The 20,248-nt window shown below is 47.9% G+C and overlaps 1 long non-coding RNA gene and 1 other non-coding gene across 8 annotated transcripts in view; both read right to left on the bottom strand.

The window, feature by feature from the left end:
• Nucleotides 1-16,981, bottom strand: part of LOC125626221 (uncharacterized) — a 29,720-nt gene extending 12,739 nt beyond the window's left edge. For 3 of the 7 annotated variants that reach the window (XR_012666004.1, XR_012666007.1, XR_007353699.2), the window contains exons 1-4: nucleotides 16,603-16,981; nucleotides 5,650-11,021; nucleotides 4,884-4,940; nucleotides 2,879-2,977 (exon numbers count right to left, since the gene is read on the bottom strand). This is a non-coding gene — a long non-coding RNA (uncharacterized LOC125626221). Of the gene's footprint in view, nucleotides 1-1,597; nucleotides 2,134-2,878; nucleotides 2,978-4,883; nucleotides 4,941-5,649; nucleotides 11,022-16,602 lie in introns of all 7 variants that reach the window. The other 4 variants (XR_012666005.1, XR_007353700.2, XR_012666006.1 and 1 more) reach the window with 3 other exon arrangements.
• TRNAR-UCU (transfer RNA arginine (anticodon UCU)) lies at nucleotides 5,688-5,761 on the bottom strand. Its single transcript has one exon. It is a non-coding gene; the product is annotated as a tRNA-Arg (tRNA).
• Nucleotides 16,982-20,248: the final 3,267 nt, after the last annotated feature.

The raw sequence follows: 20,248 nt of genomic DNA, 5'->3' as shown, positions 1-20,248 counted from the left end.
TGGGAAACATAGTTTGGACACATCTTTCCCCCCAAAATCCTCCCAACCCTTGCACCCCACTTCCTGGGGAAGGTTTGGTAAAAATCCTCACCAATTTGCATAGGTGACCACAGACCCAAACCCTTGGATCTCAGAACAATGAAAAAGCATTCAGTTTTCTTACAAGAAGACTTTTAGTAGAAGTAAAGGAATCACCTCTATAAAATCAGGATGGTAGATACCTGACAGGGTAATTAGATTCAAAACATAGAGAATCCCTCTAGGCAAAACCTTAAGTTACAAAAAAGACATACAGACAGGAATATTCATTCTATTCAGCACAGTTCTTTTCTCAGCCATTTAAAGAAATCATAATCTAAAACATACCTAGCTGGATTACTTACTAAAAGTTCTAAGGTTTCAGAGGAACAGCCGTGTTAGTCTGTATTCGCAAAAAGAAAAGGAGTACTTGTGGCACCTTAGAGACTAACCAATTTATTTGAGCATGAGCTTTCGTGAGCTACAGCTCACTTCATCAGATGTGAGCTGATTCATTCATCTGATGAAGTGAGCTGTAGCTCACGAAAGCTCATGCTCAAATAAATTGGTTAGTCTCTAAGGTGCCACAAGTACTCCTTTTCTTTTTGTAAAAGTTCTAAGACTCCATTCCTGTTCTGTCCCCGGCAAAAGCATCACACAGACAGACACAGACCCTTTGTTTTTCTCCCTCTTCCCAGCTTTTGAAAGTATCTTGTCTCCTCATTGGTCATTTTGGTCAGGTGCCAGCGAGGTTACCTTTAGCTTTTTAACCCTTTACAGGTGAGAGGATTTTTTTCTCTGGCCAGGAAGGATTTTAAAGCCATTTACCCTTCCCTTTATATTTATGACAGAGGGGGACACCCCTGACAACATGGAGATGGAGTTAGGGGAACCGGGCCTCGGTCCACCAAAGGATCAGACTGCCAGGGACAATGGCACACCAATCCCTCCCAACGGGGCAGATATCTGGCTAGACATGGCAACAGACTTTTGCCAGGATCAAAGGGATGACCCCACACTGAAGCATGCCTATGAGCAGCTGTCCTGCATGGATGGGGTCATGGTAGATGCACAGAGTGCCAATCAGTAGCCTTGGTTTGAGCTCACTCGGGATCGGCTGTACAGAATCGAGCTGGACCCCAGGACCTGCAAGCCCCGGTCCCAGCTGCTGATCCCTCGATGCCATAGATGAGCCATGTTAAGGCTGGTGCTCGATGTCCTGGTGACCAGCCACCTCGGACTGGAGAAGACGCTGGCCCGGATTCTGTCCCATTTCTTTTGGCCAGGTGTACACTGTGACACTAAGGACCACTGCACCTCCTGCCCGGAATGCGAGCGAGGTCCCTCTCCTGCTGGTGGGAATCCCTTTTGTAAGGGTAGCTGTGGACTTGGGGCCTCTGGTTAAGAGTGCTGCCGGATTCCGGTATATCCTGGTAGTCCTGCACTATGACACCCAGGTTCCTGAGGCCATCCCGCTGAGAAGTGCCACAGCCCGTACTGTAGCAGCAGAGCTTATCAAAATCTTTGCCTGAGAGGGCCTGCCCCAGGAATTACTCTCCGATCAGGGGATGAACTTTACCTCCTGGCTCCTCTGGGAGGTGTGTGCTCTTCTGGGGATCAAAAAGCTCCAGACTTCCGTCTACCACCTGCAAACAGATGGGTTGGTGGAACAGTTTAACCGGGCACTAAAGAATATGCTTTGGAAATTTCCCCTTGAGGAGCTCCGCCATTGGGATCAGCTCACCCCTCACCGGCTGCTCGCTATTCGGGAGCTACCACAGGCATCCACCAAATTTTCGCCTTTCGAGCTCCTATACAGCCTCCAGCCTCAAGGCCTGATGGATCTCATGTGGGAGACATGGGAACAGACCCTGTCCTGCGCTGAAGAGTTGCTTCAGTATGTGTTTAAGCTCCAAGAGCGCCTTGCCCAGGCTGGGATCCTTGCCTAGGAGAACCTCCAAGTCGCCCAAAAGGCCCAAGCACAAGGGTACAATCGCCATTTGCGAGAGCGGATCTTCGAGCCGGGGGACCGAGTCCTTGTCTTGCTCCCTTCAGCCAAGTCGAAGCTGATGGCTTGCTGGCAGGGGACATACAAGGTCACCTGCTGGAGAGGCCCTGTCAATTACGAGGCCCTTGTCAGCCAGACCAGAAAAAAAAGTCCCAGATTTATCATGTGAACCTGATAAAGCTCTGGTGTGAGCGGGACGAATTATCCATATTTCCCGACCCCCCCATCCCCAAACCAGAACTGGGATCGCAAACGCTCGTTGGAACTGAGCCCAAGAACCCCTTGCTGTGGGACACCCTCTCGGATGAGCAGTTGAAGCAAAGCAGTCATCTCATTGAGGCCTTCCCTCGAATGTTCACCCTGTGCCCGGACAGACCATCAAGATTTACCACTCCATCACCACCCGTCTTGGAGCGGTTGTATGAGGAACCACCCAACGACTCCCCCACCATATGCGAGAGGCCGTGGAACAGGTGGTCCAGTCCATGTTAGATCTCGGGGTAAATGAGAAATCCTCTAGTGAATTGAGGAGCCCGATTGTCCTCATCCCCCAGCCAGATGGGACCCGTCACTTTTGCATTGACTTCAGGAGGGTCAATGCGATATCCCGCTTCGATGCCTACCTGATACCCTGGGTGGATGAATTACTCGACCGAATGGTGAAGGCCCAGTATATCACCACCCTGAATTTAATCAAGTGATATTGGCAGATCCCGCTGACACCAGAATCAAAGGAGAAAACTGCCTTCGCCACCCACAGCGGGCTCTATCATTTTACCAGAATGCCCTTCGGTATTCCAGAAGTTGATGGATCGTCTCCTCCTGCCTCACCTTGAGTACGCAGCCGCTTACCTGGATGACATAGTAATCTGCAGTAGTCACTGGGAGGACCACCTAAACCAGGTGGAAGCTGTCTTGATAACTCTCCGGGAGGCTGGTCACACTGCAAACCTAAAAAGGTGCCAAATTGGGTGGCAGGAAACAACGTATCTAGGCTACACCCTGGGATGAGGCAAGCTGCATTCCCTTGTTGGGAAAGTTGAGGCCATCCATGACCAACCAGCTCCGACTACTAGGAAGCAGGTCCGGAAATTTCTAGGACTTGTGGGCTATTACCGATACTTCATCCTGGACTTTGCTACTATCGCCTCACCACTGACTTGGCTGCTCACGAAGGACCAGCCCCTGAGGGTACGATGGACTCCAGACTGTGAGGCAGATCCAGAGATCAGGAGCTGAGCTTAAGGGTGTGTGTGTGTAGAGAGGAGCCATGGCCCCACTCAGAGGAGGACGTGGAGGGAGCACCGCAAGCTGCCTGGTGGGCAGAGCCAGGAGGGCCACACTCCGCACACTGGAAGCAGAGAGGCAGAATAGGAAGGGGAAGTATAAAAGACCTTCCCAGCAGCTCAGTTATGGGGGAGCTGCTGGAGGAGACAGACGCTTCTTCCCCGCTGCTGGAGTGGAGCACCAAGGAGAACCATTGTTGCCCTGGGGAGACTGAGCTTCCAGAGAGCCCTGATGCTCTTGATGCGGAGGAACTGCTATCGCTACCCTTGGCAGTGTACCCAGAGGAGACTCAGGCTGACCCCTGGACACAGGAACGCCTGAGGGGGAGAGAAGGAAGCAACCCAGGGGAACCAGGCAGTAGTTTGGTAGGGAGCGAGCCTGAAACTAGGTCAGTGTGTTGCAGGTGGATCCCTGCTGACCCAGTGGCAGACTGCTCTGCCACTGATAGGGCCCTCGGTTGGGACGCAGTGGAGTTGGGCAGGCCCACGGGTGGCAGTACTCCCCCTCTGTAGGCCAGGAGGCCTGTGCTCCTTAGCTCAATCCCTTGCCTAAGCCCCATAGACTGCGTGTGGCGCTCATCCGCTTACCTGAGCCCCACAGGCTGCGTGTGGCGCTCATTCGCTTACCTGAGCCCCACAGACTGCGTGTGATGCTCAACCCCTTGCCTGAGCTCCATAGACTGTGTGTGGTGCTCACCCCAAACCTGAGCCCCATAGACTGCGTGTGACGCTAAACCCCTTGCCTGAGCCCCATAGATTAAGTGTGGTGCTCACCCCAAACCTGAGCCCCAGAGGCTGTGGCGCCTGATCCCCTACACTGGGCTGGTAGGACAGGTCTGCCTGATTGCAGGCCAGAGCCCTAACTGTTGGCAGCCCTGCCCTGCCTAAGTGCTGGGTGAATGAACCGTTGTAGCCCGCCCAGGTCACCAGCCAGAGCCCAGACTGTGTACGGCCCACCCTGCTTGAAGGATGGCCCCCTTGTGAATTGCTAATTTCCCCGCTCTTGTTCTGCTTAGAGAAGGCTGTAGCAGACCCAAATTGTGAGGAGGCATGTCCCCCACCCCCTCCCCGATGTGGGGGGACGGCCTCACCAGCTTACAGTCCCCAGTCTTGGTCGGGCCCCTAAAATACTCCTGTAATACAACACAGCATCCAACTGTCATACCCCAGCCAGCCACACATGCCCGCCCTCTCCTCACCGCACCATCCTAGTACCCAGCCGGCCACCCCCACACTTCTCCCCAACACCCAGCCACCCCCCACTCCTCCCATCACCACCCCAGAGACCAGTCAGCCACACAACTCCACTCACCCACCTGCCTTAACTGTAGACACCCAATTGTCCAAGCAGCACTCCACCATCTCCACCCAGCTCCAAGCACCCACACTCCAGCACCAATCACCCCAGTAGCCCCTCATCAGCCAGAAAACAACCCCCAGGCCTTCCAGCAGCCACAGGCAACCAACAAATACCCCTTTCTCTAGCAGGTCCAACACCCACCACTTCCAGCAGGCCAGCACTCATGCCAGAAACAGCCACCAGCTTCCCCAACCCAGCCCCACACACTTACCCCAGATGCAGTTTTGTGCAGCTCCACATCCTGCCCCCAGGCTGGGTTGGCCAGTAACTGAACATGGTCATAAGGGAAGTCATAAAAATGCAATTTAGCTGATTAATTAAGTTGCATAAAATGTCACACATGGAGCATCACAAAACTTGGCAGCTCTGAAATCAGTCGTACTAACTGCAGTTTTCTGTTCTATAAATTGTTAAACATGATGAGAACATGGAAAGGGAATCCAACAAGCACAGAAACCTCATGTGCAGGAAAAAATCAAAATGCACAGAGTGTGAGAACAGGATAGGAAGCCTGTAGTCAGGAGCTATAATTCATTATCAGGCAGAGAGAGCAAGCTTTTAAAATACAGCCATGCATATGAAATAAGCAGAGACCAGATTTATCTAGGGAAATAACAATTAAAACAAAGGGATCTAAAAAAAATAATCTGTCCCTTTGACTTCTTCTTAAAAAGCACAGTATTCTTGTCAAAATATCTTCTGATAACAAAAGGCAGCAATCTCTGCATCGAGACATTGCTACAGTGTTTAAAGAACAGGTGGGGCTAAAATATCAAAGCATGCAAGAGAAAACAAAAGGGTAAAAAAGAACAATGGGAAATACTCTGAGGAAAAAAATTTGAATCAGAGGCCTGTGCACAGACATGAGAGAGGAGAGTACTGAGAGGGATAGCAGTACAGAAGTTATCAGGCAAAGTCATTCTTTTCCTTCTAAAACCCTCTAGGGTGAAGTAAATATAATTAACTTACATCCTTACCTGAGTGAGTGCAAAATAAAAGACACCTGCCTGGAGATCATCTCTGCCGGGACTCGAACCCGGAACCTCTGGATTAGAAGTCCAGCGCGCTCGTCCATTGCGCCACAGAGACCTCACTACAAGAACAGCATCAGTACCAGAGCTGAAAATGCACATACCTTCTGCATCACTGCAGGGTTAATCTCAGCATCCTGCTATTTCTGTGCAGCTACAGGGGCATAAGGAAAACCTGGAGCTAAAATCCATCTCACTCCTCAGCAATACAGGCTATTCTCAACATCCCCCTCCTTCCATTGGGAGTGAGGGAAGAGAGTAATTCTGGATATGATCTATATCTCATCCCCAGCTCTAAGAGCGATACTACAAAAACCCAGATCTAGGATTGTCCTCTGTAGCCCCGACAGGGTCATCTCAGCATCTCCAACACTAACAAAGACAGAACTAAATCCTGGAATAGGATTAACCACTGCATCCCTGACAGGCTCATCTCAGCATCCCCAGAACAAGGCCAGGCAAAGAGCTAAATGATTCAGCGTTCCCTCCCACTCCCTGCTTCTGTCCATAACCCCATCGCTCATTGGGGAAAGGCTGGTTGGCTATTATGCAGAAAATTGTGGCTTTGTGGCTGTTATGGGGAAAGCTATGTTACAGTATGCTACAGTACAAAAATAAGAGAGTCATCTTTTTATTTTTATTCTAAAAGCGTCTTGGCACTCAGGTTTTTAATAATTGTTATTAAGTGTATTTCCCATTAGAAAAGTGTTACAGAACAGTCATTAATCATTTAAAAAGCATAAGAAGATCATTAAACACCTACATTCATATAGAAGAGACACAGAAATGTAATAAACCAGTGGCTTCCAATAAATCCTGTTACACATTCCTAAATTACATGGTTTTTATAGGGCTGCAATTATCTAGAAATATCTTTATTCAACACTCCACAGATATGCTCTGAACTGGTACAGGAAGACACATTAGTATAATACATGGGAATCTAAAATTCAGTTCAGGCCACAATTATGTGGGCCCTGTACAAGTTTGAATCATTTAACTTTAGTTAAAAATTATTCAAAAACCCAGATCACTATCCCATTATCTACCCCACTCAATTTAGCAAGTCCAGTTTACACAAATTCTGGAAAGAGACTTCCAGAGTAGCTGGCTGGTTTGGAAGACAAAGGCCATGACTTTTTGTGAACAACACTATAAGTAATGAATGTGACAAACATGACACCTAAGCAATAGGGAACCCAGAGCTAGACTCCATCCTGCAATCCCACCATTCCAGACAGGTGCTCAGATGCTCCTTGGTATGCGTCCCAGTAATACCAGGGGGAGCAGAGGGGGAGAGATGGGATGGTCCTTAGCATCCCCAGTATTAACGAACTTCAGTGCTATACAATTCACAGAACACAAGATAAAGGGAAGTCACTAAACAAAATGATTGGCTTTCCCCTTTACTGCGGCTTTATGTTAATAGATTCATAGATTCCAGTGCCAGAAAGGACCATAGTGATCATCTAGTCTGAGCCCCTGTATAGCACAGGCCACAGAACTTCCCCAAAGTAATTCTCAGAGCAGGTTTTTTTTTAAAACATCCAATCTTAATTTTAAAAATTGCCAGGGATGGAGAATCCACCACAACCCTTGGTAAATTGTTCCAATGGGCAATTTTTGATAGAGGGTAATTTATGCCTTATTTTCAGTCTGAAAGATTAAAGTTTAAAGGTGTCCCTGATGCTGTTTCTAAATTAAAAAGAGTTCACTTGTGGCTTTACAGCCATGTAAGCAGATAGGCTGTTGCCCTGAAGAGTTTGTCCTCGAAACCTGTAGCACAGCACCACAAAGAGATGGGGGAAATACGGAAAGAATCTTTTTCCATTTCGTCTGTCCTATTTTCCTCCTTTGCCCAGTTTTGGTTTCTATCTGTTTTTAGATATTTTATGCAGCATTGTGTTAAATTTCTTTATTGTTTAATGTTTTCTGCTAATTTTATCATTAGAAATATCCCACCTTGCCTCTGATTATCAGATCTTAGCTTGCCTCTTTTTGCTGGGAGCCTTTGGAAGTATTTTTGGAGGTTCTATATGATGGTATGACAGCTGCAGGACTCTACCCCTAGTGATGGAGTTCTGACCAGCATAAGACTTCTGTTACCTCCACCCCATTGCAGGTGTGTGTCTTAACTGGGAAGCAATTGCACATCCACAGAGCATAGCAGGTGGTAAGGCGTTTTGTGTGTAGTTAAGAGTGCAGGGTGCGAACAGACTGTCGTAAACCAACACACTTGGAAACTGTGTGCTGAAGTCTTTGCTAAACTGATTATAGTGAACTGTGAAATGTTCACACATTGTCTAGGACTGAGAAATAATACAAATGGATCTAGAAAGGCTAGAGCTATGAAAAGAAAATGACAAAATTAGGCTGACCCTAGAAAACTGCATGTAATAAATCTTGGGCAAAAATGCAGTACACACATACGTAAAGGGAGGGAGACACTTGCAAAGATGCAGTAGTGAGAGAGGCCTGGTGGAGCGGAGGTTGTGGACCATAAAGTTGGTATGATCTTGCAATGTGACAGTGTCAGAGAACATCAACACAATTGGTTGGGCCATTCCTGTATTCTTATGTAAATTGTTGGCTGCATAAAGTGCACTGAACCATGGGATAGGGAGATAAGTAGTCCATTTTAATAAACTTTAGGGAGACCACACCTGGAATGCCATGTGCAGGTCAGGACATTTCATACTAGAAGGGCCTTGGCAGAGCAGACAGAATTCAGAGTTGGAGCATGAGTTTATGAGGAACCATTAGAAGAACTCAGGGTGAGGGTCTGTGCTATATCTCATAGCAGCCCAGCACAACAGAACTCAGAGCCTGGGGGCAAAATGAGGAGTCTTTAAGCCACCTTTGTGTCCTAGATGCTGAGCTGCACTGGGGCTGGAGGGGGTTATGTTATGGCGGCCTCCCTGGACAGCTCTATAGGCAGTGGCACCACCAGGAATGCCCACAGCATTATGTACTACATGAACATCTCCTCCTTCCCTTGCTCTCCCACCTCTGGCCCCTGACCTTGGCATGGTCCCTATGCCAGGATGAGCAGAGGGACATCTGTATAGCATCTGAGGGCAGACTGTGCAATGATTCCCTCTAGTGGGTCCCAGGGCTACTTATGCAGCTGGCACAGTAAACAGGGGCTTGACTGGTGGGGAGAATTCTTCCCATAGGGACTTAGGCCCAGATTCAACAAAGGTGCCTTGCCACCCAGTGGAATTCTCAGCCCCGAGCTAGGTGCCCAGGCTCCCCAGACAATGCATGGGGCTCTTAAGAAAGGGATGCTCAGAAGCCCTCAGCAGAAAACCACCTAAGCTAGAGACAGAGGGAATGCAAAGGAAAGGGAAGGGGCTTAGAGGAAGACAGTTTAGGTAGCCTAAGCTGCTGATCTGGTGCACCCAAGATAGGCACCTCCCTCCACTTGGGATCCTCAGCCACGAACCCTCTCCTGCAGCTACACACCTGTCATGGCCAGGTCATAGGCAGCCAGACCTAGTGGTCAGAGCCAGGGTCCACAGTCAGGGGATGGCAGTCAAGAGTCGGCTGGGTCAGGGAACCGGGCATTCAGAAGCAGGAGACAAACTTGAGAGCAGAATCCTGAATCGATAACTCGAGCCACGATAAATCAGGAAACCAGGGGATCAGAGGTAGGAGACAAACTGGAGATCAGAACCACAAGTCAGATAGATGCCAGAAAGCTGGGATTTCAGGAAGTCAAGCCAGGGGAGCAGGAGCAGGGTGGATCCCAGTTGCATGGACAACGTCCTGTTCCTGTGTTGGGTTTATATAGACACTGTGGATCAATCAGGAAACACAGGATTCTGCCAGAAAGGTTCCAGGACTGGAGTCCTCTGTCAGGGTTCAGCTTCTGCCCTAACAACTGTTAGCAGGCCATGGGGTGGTAGGTTAGTGCTTATTAGCTCTGCAGAGTCCTGGGGACCAGGTTTGAGACCCGTGGTCCCTGACAACACTTAAGACAGATAGTCTCTTAGGTAGCCCACCCCATTTGTGAAAACCAGAGAGGGATCCCAGAATAACCAATAGCCCAGAGGTCAGGGCTCTCACCTTGGATGTGTGTGATTCAAATTCCTGCTCTGCCTGATTCTGATCAGGGACTTGAACCCAGGTCTCCCCCGCTCAAAGTGAGTGTCCCAAACACACACAGACCTTTCCCAAAAGCTTAGCTGAAAAATTCCCAACCTGCTTGCTCCCCAGCTGTGTTTGTGTGGGTTCTGTGCTGTGCTTGTGTGGGTCTCTGTGGCCTGTATCCGGCCCTCCTGCTGTGGGGTCTGGCAGATATCAGGTGTTAGGCATGCTCAGAGCAAAGCTAAAGCATGGGTCTCCTTGGTGAGACAGGCATTTTCCCTTCATTTGAGAACCCTGCTTTGTGGCTGCTGGGGTTTAGGCCCATGCTAGGGCTCTGAGCTGCTCATTAGCTGTAAGGCAGCATCAGTGCTTAGGCAGCTTTGCACATGCCCGTGGGGCACTTAAGTACCTACAAAGTTTGGTGGCACCTGAACAGTGGCTTTAACAATGCCAGTGGTGCCTAAATGCTGGACTTAGATGCCTAAAAAGGCAGTTAGGTGCCTAGTATGATTCACAAAAGCCAGCAGGGTCAGTGGGAGCGATGTGCATAACTCAATTAGGGGAGTTTGTAATGCCCTGGGCACTTATCTGCACCTTTGTAAATCTGGCCCTAATTTCCTGAAGTGTTGACCTGATCTGTGATCTCTATGTATTTGATGAGTTTAAAAACTGGGGAAGTGGAGGAATGATGAGACAAGGGGCAAACTGTGATTACTGAGACAATATTCACAACAGGAAAATTTAGGCTGGCTATCTGGAAAAAATTCCTAATGCTGAGATTTATTAGACTGTGGAATAGTCTAGAAGGAAAGTGGACAGCATAAACTTAACACAGCATAAACAAGATTGGATAAAGAACTAGAAAACATATCAAAAGAAACAATCCTGCACTAGCCAGCTAGAGTGGGGAAGGCAGAAGTTGTGGTGCATCTTTCCCAATTCTACATTTTACAAACAAATAGAACAAAGAATGAGCTCAGAGCCACGCAGGTCAGACATACGGTGAACAGGTCACAGTGACAGTTGGGAATGATCAGCGACCCACCACTTGAGAACCTACCCGCAGAGGCAGTTGGGAGGTAGCATGGTCTAGGATGCTGGTCTGGGACTCAGGAGATCAGGTTTCTACTCCTGGCTCAGCCACCGATCTGCTGTGTGATCACAGACAAGTCACGTCCTTTACACTGGGGATAATGACGCTCGCCTTCCCTTGTGAGAAGCTTTGAGATCTATGGAGGAAACATGCTATTTAATGACTTAACAAAGAAGCATTACAATACCAGTACACTACTGAGAATGCATCTCTACAATGTGGATGTCCAAGTAGAAGGGCCTCTTCCCACTGAGGTACTAGAGCTGTTAAAAAAATCACTACAAAATGTTTGTAATGCAAAACATTATTTTTAGGCTGGAGCTTTTAAAGGGGGTGAAGGGAGTTTGGTGCCCAGCTCCCACTGACTTCAGTGATCCTCAGGCACCTGACTCCCTCCTCCCAGCTTTCATTGCCTGTGCTCTCAAAAAGAGCTGGTTCATTCAACATGACAGTGAAAAATAAAATGAGCACAGTAGCCCCTGTGTTATCTACTGTCAGACTCAATTCCATATATTTTACCTTGCCCATCCCCATTTTCAGCTTTGCATATGCTGTTTGATTTTGTGCACTCAGTGCATAATTGCAACATGGATGTTCCCAGTGGAAGGGTGGAATTAGAGATTTGGCAGCTGAATAGGGAACAGCTGGAGTTTTCAGCACCTAGTGAGGCATTGGAGGGGTTTGAGATAGTGGGAATAACACATTAGATGGAAGTTCCTGATAACAGGACCAGCAGTGACACAGCTAACATGCTGACATTTAAATTAGCATCTTTAGGTTTTAGAGTTAACATCACATTGAGATGAGTGGGACTATTTGCACCTCACATGGATATTCCTTCAGGCTGTCTGCAGACCCAGGCAGACTGCACTGCATTGGTTACATTTAGGTCACATTTCAAAGGTTTCCTTTGTTAATTAGGAGGGTTAGAAACCTCTGTATTTTGTGGTGAGAAGGGAGTTCCATGGCAAGGAAGCCCTGCTCATAACTTCATTTGCAAATGCCCCACTGTCATGAAGTCAGTCTCGGTGCTCTGGAACAGCTCTGAATGAAGTCAGTCAGGACTCTGGTGCATTGCGTCTCCTCTCAGGGCACACTCTCACCGGGCCCGGCAAGAAGCCTCCTCGGCTTCAGCACTTCCTGGGTCTGACCTCGGAGCATTCAGCACCCCGTTCCACACTGTGAGTTCCCTGAAGGGAGTCCACCTAGATGGGACACCTGGGGAAGCCTTATACACTCCAAAGGGCCCTCCACCCCCACTCTGCAGTCTGGAGTGACTCTCAGCCAGCATTGTAAAATGGAAGGGTTTATTAGTCAACGGGAACACAGCATAGAACAGATCTTGGTAGCACAGAAAGCAGGAAGTTACAGCAAAGTCCACCTTGGGGGGCTCCAGGAGACTGATGGGCTTCCAGCAGCCCCACCTCCATGCTTTGTCTCTTTCCCAGGCAAACAGGTCACCTGGTCTCTTTGTTCTCCAACACCTTTGGCTGGCTCTGGCCACCAGTTGCCAGGATAGAGTGTCGGCCATTCTCTGTGCCCAGGCAGCCAGTCAGCAGTCACACCTGCCCTCTAGGGGTCTGTGCAATGATCACACACCCTTATCCCACCACTTAGATACTTGAGTAATACATAGGGGAAACTGAGACACACACAGAATTCAGAGAAAACATTAACACTTTGTCACAGTGACGTAAGAGTGTAATCACGGAATGTAATCCCCAGACACCCTAAGCAAGCAATAACCGTTTTAGTGTTCAAAAAGCCATTATTTCATTCAAACATTGTTACCCATAGCCACACGATATCAAACTTACTGATACTTTAGCAAAGTGACCAGAAATTGTTAGTGAAAAACTTTCGAACAATACCTAACTCAGCATCCAACTCCCACACAACACTAATATGTGCTTATTCCTGTGGTAATAATTGGGGCCTGATCAGCTTAGCAAAAATGGGAATTTTTGTAAAATTTTTTATTAATCCCATGTGTACCTCAGGTTCCCTTATGTGTTGCATTGCTACCCAGTCGGGGATAAAGGGATTAAGTTTGCTCTCATGGCAGACTAAGAGACATAGATGCGTGTGTCACCTCGCTGTCTGGGTGGAATGAAGAGTTGTTAAGAAACTGGTTGAAATCAACCTTGATCAATAAGGGGGCCAAAGAGACAATGCAAGCTTCAGTGACTCATGAATCAACACTCCACAGCAGGATGTTCTAACAAGGGGGTTGTGAGCTCAGCATGGCCCTGCCTGGAGAACAGAGGACTGGACCAGGAATAAGAGTTGGCTTCTAGAGGCTGGGAAACTCTCTCCACAGGAACTGAGTAAGAAGCTTGGGGCTCTCTCACCTAGGGACTGACTAAGGAAGGAAGTCAGACAGAGAGAAAGAGAACCTGAAAATGGAGTTAACCACAGTCTGGCTGGTGAATCTCTCTGGAATGACCACAAGGGACCTTCATTTCTCTGTGCTAACCTAATGACTTCCAATGCTGTATTCCAGTTGACTAATAAACTTGACTGTTTTGAAAACGCTGCTTGAGTGTCACTGGATGTACTTGGTGAGGTGTATCAATACCCAAAGAGTGGACAAGTCTCTCCCCAGAGTCCAGCTCAGCTGGACTCACTGAGCAGAGCTCACAGTGTGAGATAAGAGTGCTGAAACCCCAGAGGTTCACTCTCAGGAGGCGGAGAGGCTGTGTGGCCCACAAGGAAGAGTGAGACCCCTTGTGGGTCTGGCACATCAGTGGGTTTCCTCTAAGAGACTGTTCCAGGTTGGGGATGTAGCACCATTCCTGTGAATCTGTGATGCAGGCCTACCCCAATGGTGAGCTCAATGGTGAGAAAGTGGATACAAGGACACACCTATAACAATAAACGTTGATGGGAAAAGGTTCAAAGAGGAAACAGAAGGAATTAATCCAAACTAAAAGGTCTAGTAATATAACTCAGGAGCTGTGTTCAGTTTTCTGGTAAACAAAAGAAGTGTGGGACTGGAAATCAATGGACCAAAACTGGTGTGTTGGAAATTAGGTCTAACTGGTGAGTAAAATGAGGAGATGGGCTGGTCTGCCTGTCTGTACCTTTTGGCATCCTTAAAAATAAAGACTTTGGAGGAAAATTGGCTGGCTGCCTGGGAGACAGTGAACTGGAAGGAGCAAGCTTTAACCATGTGGCTGTCACCTCCACCATTCCCTGGGACCCTGGGATCCACCATGACTTCACTGGGCCTTCATCATCTTGCTCCTGAAAGATGTCCTGGGCAAACTGAGCCAGAGAAAGGGACACAACGGACACTGCCAGCTGCAGCAGCTCTAGCTAACTCCCCAAAACCACCTGGAATGTGAGATTTGGCTCCTGCTGTCACCCCCCACCATGACTTTTTCCTTCCCCCACCTTATTTATTCTCTTTCCTACATGTCTCTTTTTGCCTTCTGTTTAATAAATGACTCAATTTTGCAGCACTGCTGTGAGCTTCTGACCAGGGAGGAAACTAAAAGCGATGCCTTGAACAGGCCGATAAGTTTTCCAGGTCTCAGAGTGGCTGATCAGACTATGTGCTGGGCCTGTGTTTCTCCACCAGGGAGATTTCAAGTAAGAGTCAGCACCAGAGACAGAAACTGCATTTTCTCTCTTTTCTGGCCTTTTCTTTGCCTGTTTCTCTCTTTTTGTCTTCTAGGAAGCAGGATCAGGCTTTAGCAACAACAAAAACTGCAGCCCATCTCAACTAATTTATTCCCCCCCCCCCCCCCCCCCGAACAGTACTTCTATCTTTAATGCCATCCAAGAGACTGTCAAACAGGCACTTTCTGCTTTAAAACTGCTTTAAAACAGCTAAAGGGAAAGGGAACAAACGATATTGTTAAAATGAAAGCCTTACTTAATACTTTACATTTCAAAGGCTTTAACAGTTTTCTTCTTCTTTGTATTGCTAATAAAAGGCTTAAAACCAAAGAATGGCATGTTTGCCATGGGACTAAGCAGGCACTCAAAACCCAGACTGCTTGGTGTTGTACAATGACAAGGTGATGTTAACACATTGGACTCCCTGGGCCCAAGTTTCCCATCAAAATTAATATAACAGTCCACTAGTCTACAACTCCCCCTACAATTCACCTGGCTCTTCAAGGCCTTAAATTGGACTGGACTCCACTATGTTAGAATTTGCCTCTCTCTGTTACCGTATAGCTTTTACAGTACTCCAGGACCGTAGAGTGGATGGTACCAAGGGTGAAAACCATAAGTGCAGGGAGGGTATCTCCACAGGATACTGGGAAAGACATGGACCTTCAGATCAGAAAATAAGAGCCATTTCTTGCCATTAGCTTTCCCACCATTGCTTCCACAAATGGATAATAATAATCATAATACACAGCACCGGTAGGACACACTCTTGCATTGCAAGGGAAGAGTAGGTGAATACAATCAGTTCAAAGGCTGTTTCTATAGATGTCTACCTTGGAGCTGGAGGTATAATTTCCAGCTCAAGAAGACAGACCCACACTAGCTCTAATAGAGCTAGCATGCTAACAGTAGAAGTGTAGCCATCTGAGTATGATCCCATATGAAACCCTAGGTAGGTACTCAGGTAACTAGCGTTTCCTACCACTCGCACCACCAAGGCTACACTTCCATTTTTAGCACTCTGGCTCACTCAGAACTAGCATGTATATGTCTAATCAAGCTGGGAATGATATCTTCCAGCTCATGTAGACATACCATAGAGGTCAGCCTCTCTACCTTACTGGCATTTATCCTGCACTCATCACTGTGGTAGCTGGACTGACAGCATTCAGACCACAAGGTGATGCGCTCATTACAAATGCCCAGACCAAGAGCCAGACTGATTAGACTGGCAGATAAATCAGATTAGACAGTCTCAGCATTATCCATAACTAAATCACAGCAATCATTTATACCTTGGATATATAAGCTTCACTGGCGGACCACTGCCACTAGAGTAGAGTAGAGTATAACTGACTGTAAGCCTTTGGAGAGCAAAGCCAATGCCTACTGGTTCTTTACAGTGCTCAGTATTCAGCACACAGCACATAATAACAGTTATGCTACACCAGAGGATTTAAGAGCACGAGTCCATGTGTGGAAAATGTGGAAATCCCTTCGTTTTGATGTTAGCAAAGCCGGGTCTGATCCGAGAAGTGAGGGTCTCCCTGAGGTTCCAGGGAGGTCAGCACGGCTGTCCTGCTATGACACGTTCTAACATAAACCGGTGAAAAGTGCCCTGGTATTTTCACAAGTGTGTCAGTTTTATCTCACATTCTGAAGACAGCCTGTTCAGCAACACAAGCGCCACCCTCACTCGGCTCTGGACCCTGGATTCATTGCTGGGTCAGACACAACAGGGGCACTCACTGAGTCCCCAGCGCTACCAGCTGCTGTGCTCAGGCTTTTCCTGGCTCTGCTGAGCTCCTGAGATGGGACAGGTTCACAGCCCCCTGTGCTAAAAAGTCAGTGCAAAAAGTTCTTTCTCTCTCACTTCCCCGGGGGCATTTCCCTCTGCTTTTGCAAGCTCCAGCCCTTCCGCCCCGGCCCTCCATAGGCCCTTTGTACCATTCACACGCAGGCATTTCTCTCCCTGCCCCTTCCCCAGCACCACCCTGCTCCTCTGCAGCACTTTCACTCAACTTCCACCCAAGTCTGTGGAGTCCCCCCTCGGCCCCTGCTCCTAGCTCCTGTCCCTGAGCCTGGCTTCCTACCTGCAGCTCCCTTCGCTGCTTCCTCCGGGCTGGGCTGGCTCTTTGCATCCCTGGCCTGGGCACCTCTCCCTCGGGGACACTTTTTTGACTCCTCGTGTCTGCGGTTTCCTTTGTCCCTTCCTCCTTCCTGCACTTTTTCCGGGGAGGCTGCGTGCGGCGTTGCTGGGAGGCCCAGCGGCGGGGCAGTCTGTCCCCATGGCATCGGGTTACCATGGCGATGGGGAAGTGGCTGGGGTTCTTTAGTCGCCACACCGCAAAACACAAACAAAGCGGAGACTTAAAGGGGCAGGTTGAGCGTTGCCGGATGCAGCGTGAGCCTGCTGCACAAAGGAGCCCAATGGCTACTCCAGATAACCTGGGGTATCCGCACACGGTGTCACGCTGCAACACACGCTCGCACTGCTCTTCAGCCTTCCAACAGACAGGGGAAATGAAAGGCAACGCCTTTAAAACTATTTTACTCCATGAATAATTAGCATGCGGAACTCGCTGCTGCCACACACTGTCATTAGCCAAAGACATCGAGGGTCCAAGAAACAATTAGTCACTGACATGGATAATACAATATCCCAAGTTACACAAGATGGGATGATAACAACAACCCCAACCACAACGCCTTTCACGCTTCAAAACAGGAGCCAGTCACTGTCTGCACCTTGGAAGAAACTACCTGAACTACATCACTACATAGATTGTTAGATCTGTATAGTCAGGCCCAGCCTATTTAACATGTTCATAAATGATCTGGAAAAAGGGGTAAACAGTGAGGTGGCAAAATTTTCAGATGATACAAAACTACTCAAGATAGTTAAGTCCCAGGCAGACTGCGAAGAGCTACAAAAGGATCTCACAAAACTGGGTGACTGGGCAACAAAATGGCAGATGAAATTTAATGTTGATAAATGCAAAGCAATGCAGGACAGACCATCCCGATGAGTCGAAAGAATAGTAAATATGGCAGGCGACCAGCTTGGCTTAATGGTGAAATCCTAGCGGATCTTAAACATAAAAAAGAGGCTTACAAGAAGTGGAAGGTTGGACATATGACCAGGGAAGAGTATAAAAATATTGCTCGGGCATGTAGGAATGATATCAGGAGGGCCAAATCGCACCTAGAGCTGCAGCTAGCCAGAGATGTCAAGAGTAACAAGAAGGGTTTCTTCAGGTATGTTGGCAACAAGAAGAAAGCCAAGAAAAGTGTGGGCCCCTTACTGAATGAGGGAGGCAACCTAGTGACAGAGGATGTGGAAAAAGCTAATGTACTCAATGCTTTTTTTGCCTCTGTTTTCACTAACAAGGTCAGCTCCCAGACTGCTGCGCTGGGCATCGCAAAATGGGGAAGAGATGGCCAGCCCTCTGTGGAGAAAGAGGTGGTTAGGGACTATTTAGAAAAGCTGGAACTGCACAAGTCCATGGGGCCGGACGCGTTGCATCCAAGAGTGCTGAAGGAATTGGCGGCTGTGATTGCAGAGCCATTGGCCATTATCTTTGAAAACTCGTGGCGAACGGGGGAAGTCCCGGATGACTGGAAAAAGGCTAATGTAGTGCCAATCTTTAAAAAAGGGAAGAAGGAGGATCCTGGGAACTACAGGCCAGTCAGCCTCACCTCAGTCCCTGGAAAAATCATGGAGCAGGTCCTCAAAGAATCAATCCTGAAGCACTTGCATGAGAGGAAAGTGATCAGGAACAGCCAGCATGGATTCACCAAGGGAAGGTCATGCCTGACTAATCTAATCGCCTTTTATGATGAGATTACTGGTTCTGTGGATGAAGGGAAAGCAGTGGATGTATTGTTTCTTGACTTTAGCAAAGCTTTTGACACGGTCTCCCACAGTATTCTTGTCAGCAAGTTAAGGAAGTATGGGCTGGAAGAATGCACTATAAGGTGGGTAGAAAGCTGGCTAGATTGTCGGGCTCAACGGGTAGTTATCAATGGCTCCATGTCTAGTTGGCAGCCGGTATCAAGTGGAGTGCCCCAAGGGTCGGTCCTGGGGCCGGTTTTGTTCAATATCTTCATAAATGATCTGGAGGATGGTGTGGATTGCACTCTCAGCAAATTTGCGGATGATACTAAACTGGGAGGAGTGGTAGATACGCTGGAGGGGAGGGATAGGATACAGAAGGACCTAGACAAATTGGAGGATTGGGCCAAAAGAAATCTGATGAGGTTCAATAAGGATAAGTGCAGGGTCCTGCACTTAGGACGGAAGAACCCAATGCACAGCTACAGACTAGGGACCGAATGGCTAGGCAGCAGTTCTGCGGAAAAGGACCTAGGGGTGACAGTGGACGAGAAGCTGGATATGAGTCAGCAGTGTGCCCTTGTTGCCAAGAAGGCCAATGGCATTTTGGGATGTATAAGTAGGGGCATAGCGAGCAGATCGAGGGACGTGATCGTTCCCCTCTATTCGACATTGGTGAGGCCTCATCTGGAGTACTGTGTCCAGTTTTGGGCCCCACACTTCAAGAAGAATGTGGATAAATTGGAGAGAGTCCAGCGAAGGGCAACAAAAATGATTAGGGGTCTGGAACACATGAGTTATGAGGAGAGGCTGAGGGAACTGGGATTGTTTAGCCTGCAGAAGAGAAGAATGAGGGGGGATTTGATAGCTGCTTTCAACTACCTGAAAGGGGGTTCCAAAGAGGATGGCTCTAGACTGTTCTCAATGGTAGCAGATGACAGAACGAGGAGTAATGGTCTCAAGTTGCAGTGGGGGAGGTTTAGATTGGATATTAGGAAAAACTTTTTCACTAAGAGGGTGGTGAAACACTGGAATGCGTTACCTAGGGAGGTGGTAGAATCTCCTTCCTTAGAGGTTTTTAAGGTCAGGCTTGACAAAGCCCTGGCTGGGATGATTTAACTGGGAATTGGTCCTGCTTCGAGCAGGGGGTTGGACTAGATGACCTTCTGGGGTCCCTTCCAACCCTTATATTCTATGATTCTATGAATGCACAATGGAAAACATAATCCCAACTATACATATACAATGATGGGGGTCTAAATTAGCTGTTACCACTCAAGAAAGAGATCTTGGAGTCATTGTGGATAGTTCTCTGAAATCATCCACTCAGTGTGCAGCGGCAGTCAAAAAAGCCAAGAGAATGTTGGGAATCATCAAGAAAGGGATAGATAATAAGACAGAAAATACTAGATTGCCTCTATATAAATCCATGGTATACCCACACCTTGAATACTGCATGCAGATGTGGTCACCCCATCTCAAAACAGATATATTGGAATTGAAAAAGGTTCAGAAAAGGGCAACAAAAAGGATTAGAGTATAGAACGGCTTCCGTACGAAGAGAGATTAATAAGACTGGGACTTTTCAGCTTGGAAAAGAGGCGATTAAGGGGGGATATGATAGAGGTCTATAAAATCATGAGTGGTATAGAGAAAGTAAATAAGGAAGTAAAAAGAAAAGGAGTACTTGTGGCACCTTAGAGACTAACCAATTTATTTGAGCATGAGCTTTCGTGAGCTACAGCTCACTTCATCAGATGTTTACCGTGGAAACTGCAGCAGACTTTATATACACACAGAGAATATGAAACAATACCTCCTCCCACCCCACTGTCCTGCTGGTAATAGCTTATCTAAAGTGATCAACAGGTGGGCCATTTCCAGCACAAATCCAGGTTTTCTCA

Source organism: Caretta caretta, chromosome 24 (assembly GCF_965140235.1).
Source record: "Caretta caretta isolate rCarCar2 chromosome 24, rCarCar1.hap1, whole genome shotgun sequence".
Lineage (NCBI taxonomy): Eukaryota > Metazoa > Chordata > Testudines > Cheloniidae > Caretta > Caretta caretta.
This window is presented reverse-complemented; position numbering and strand designations above follow the sequence as displayed.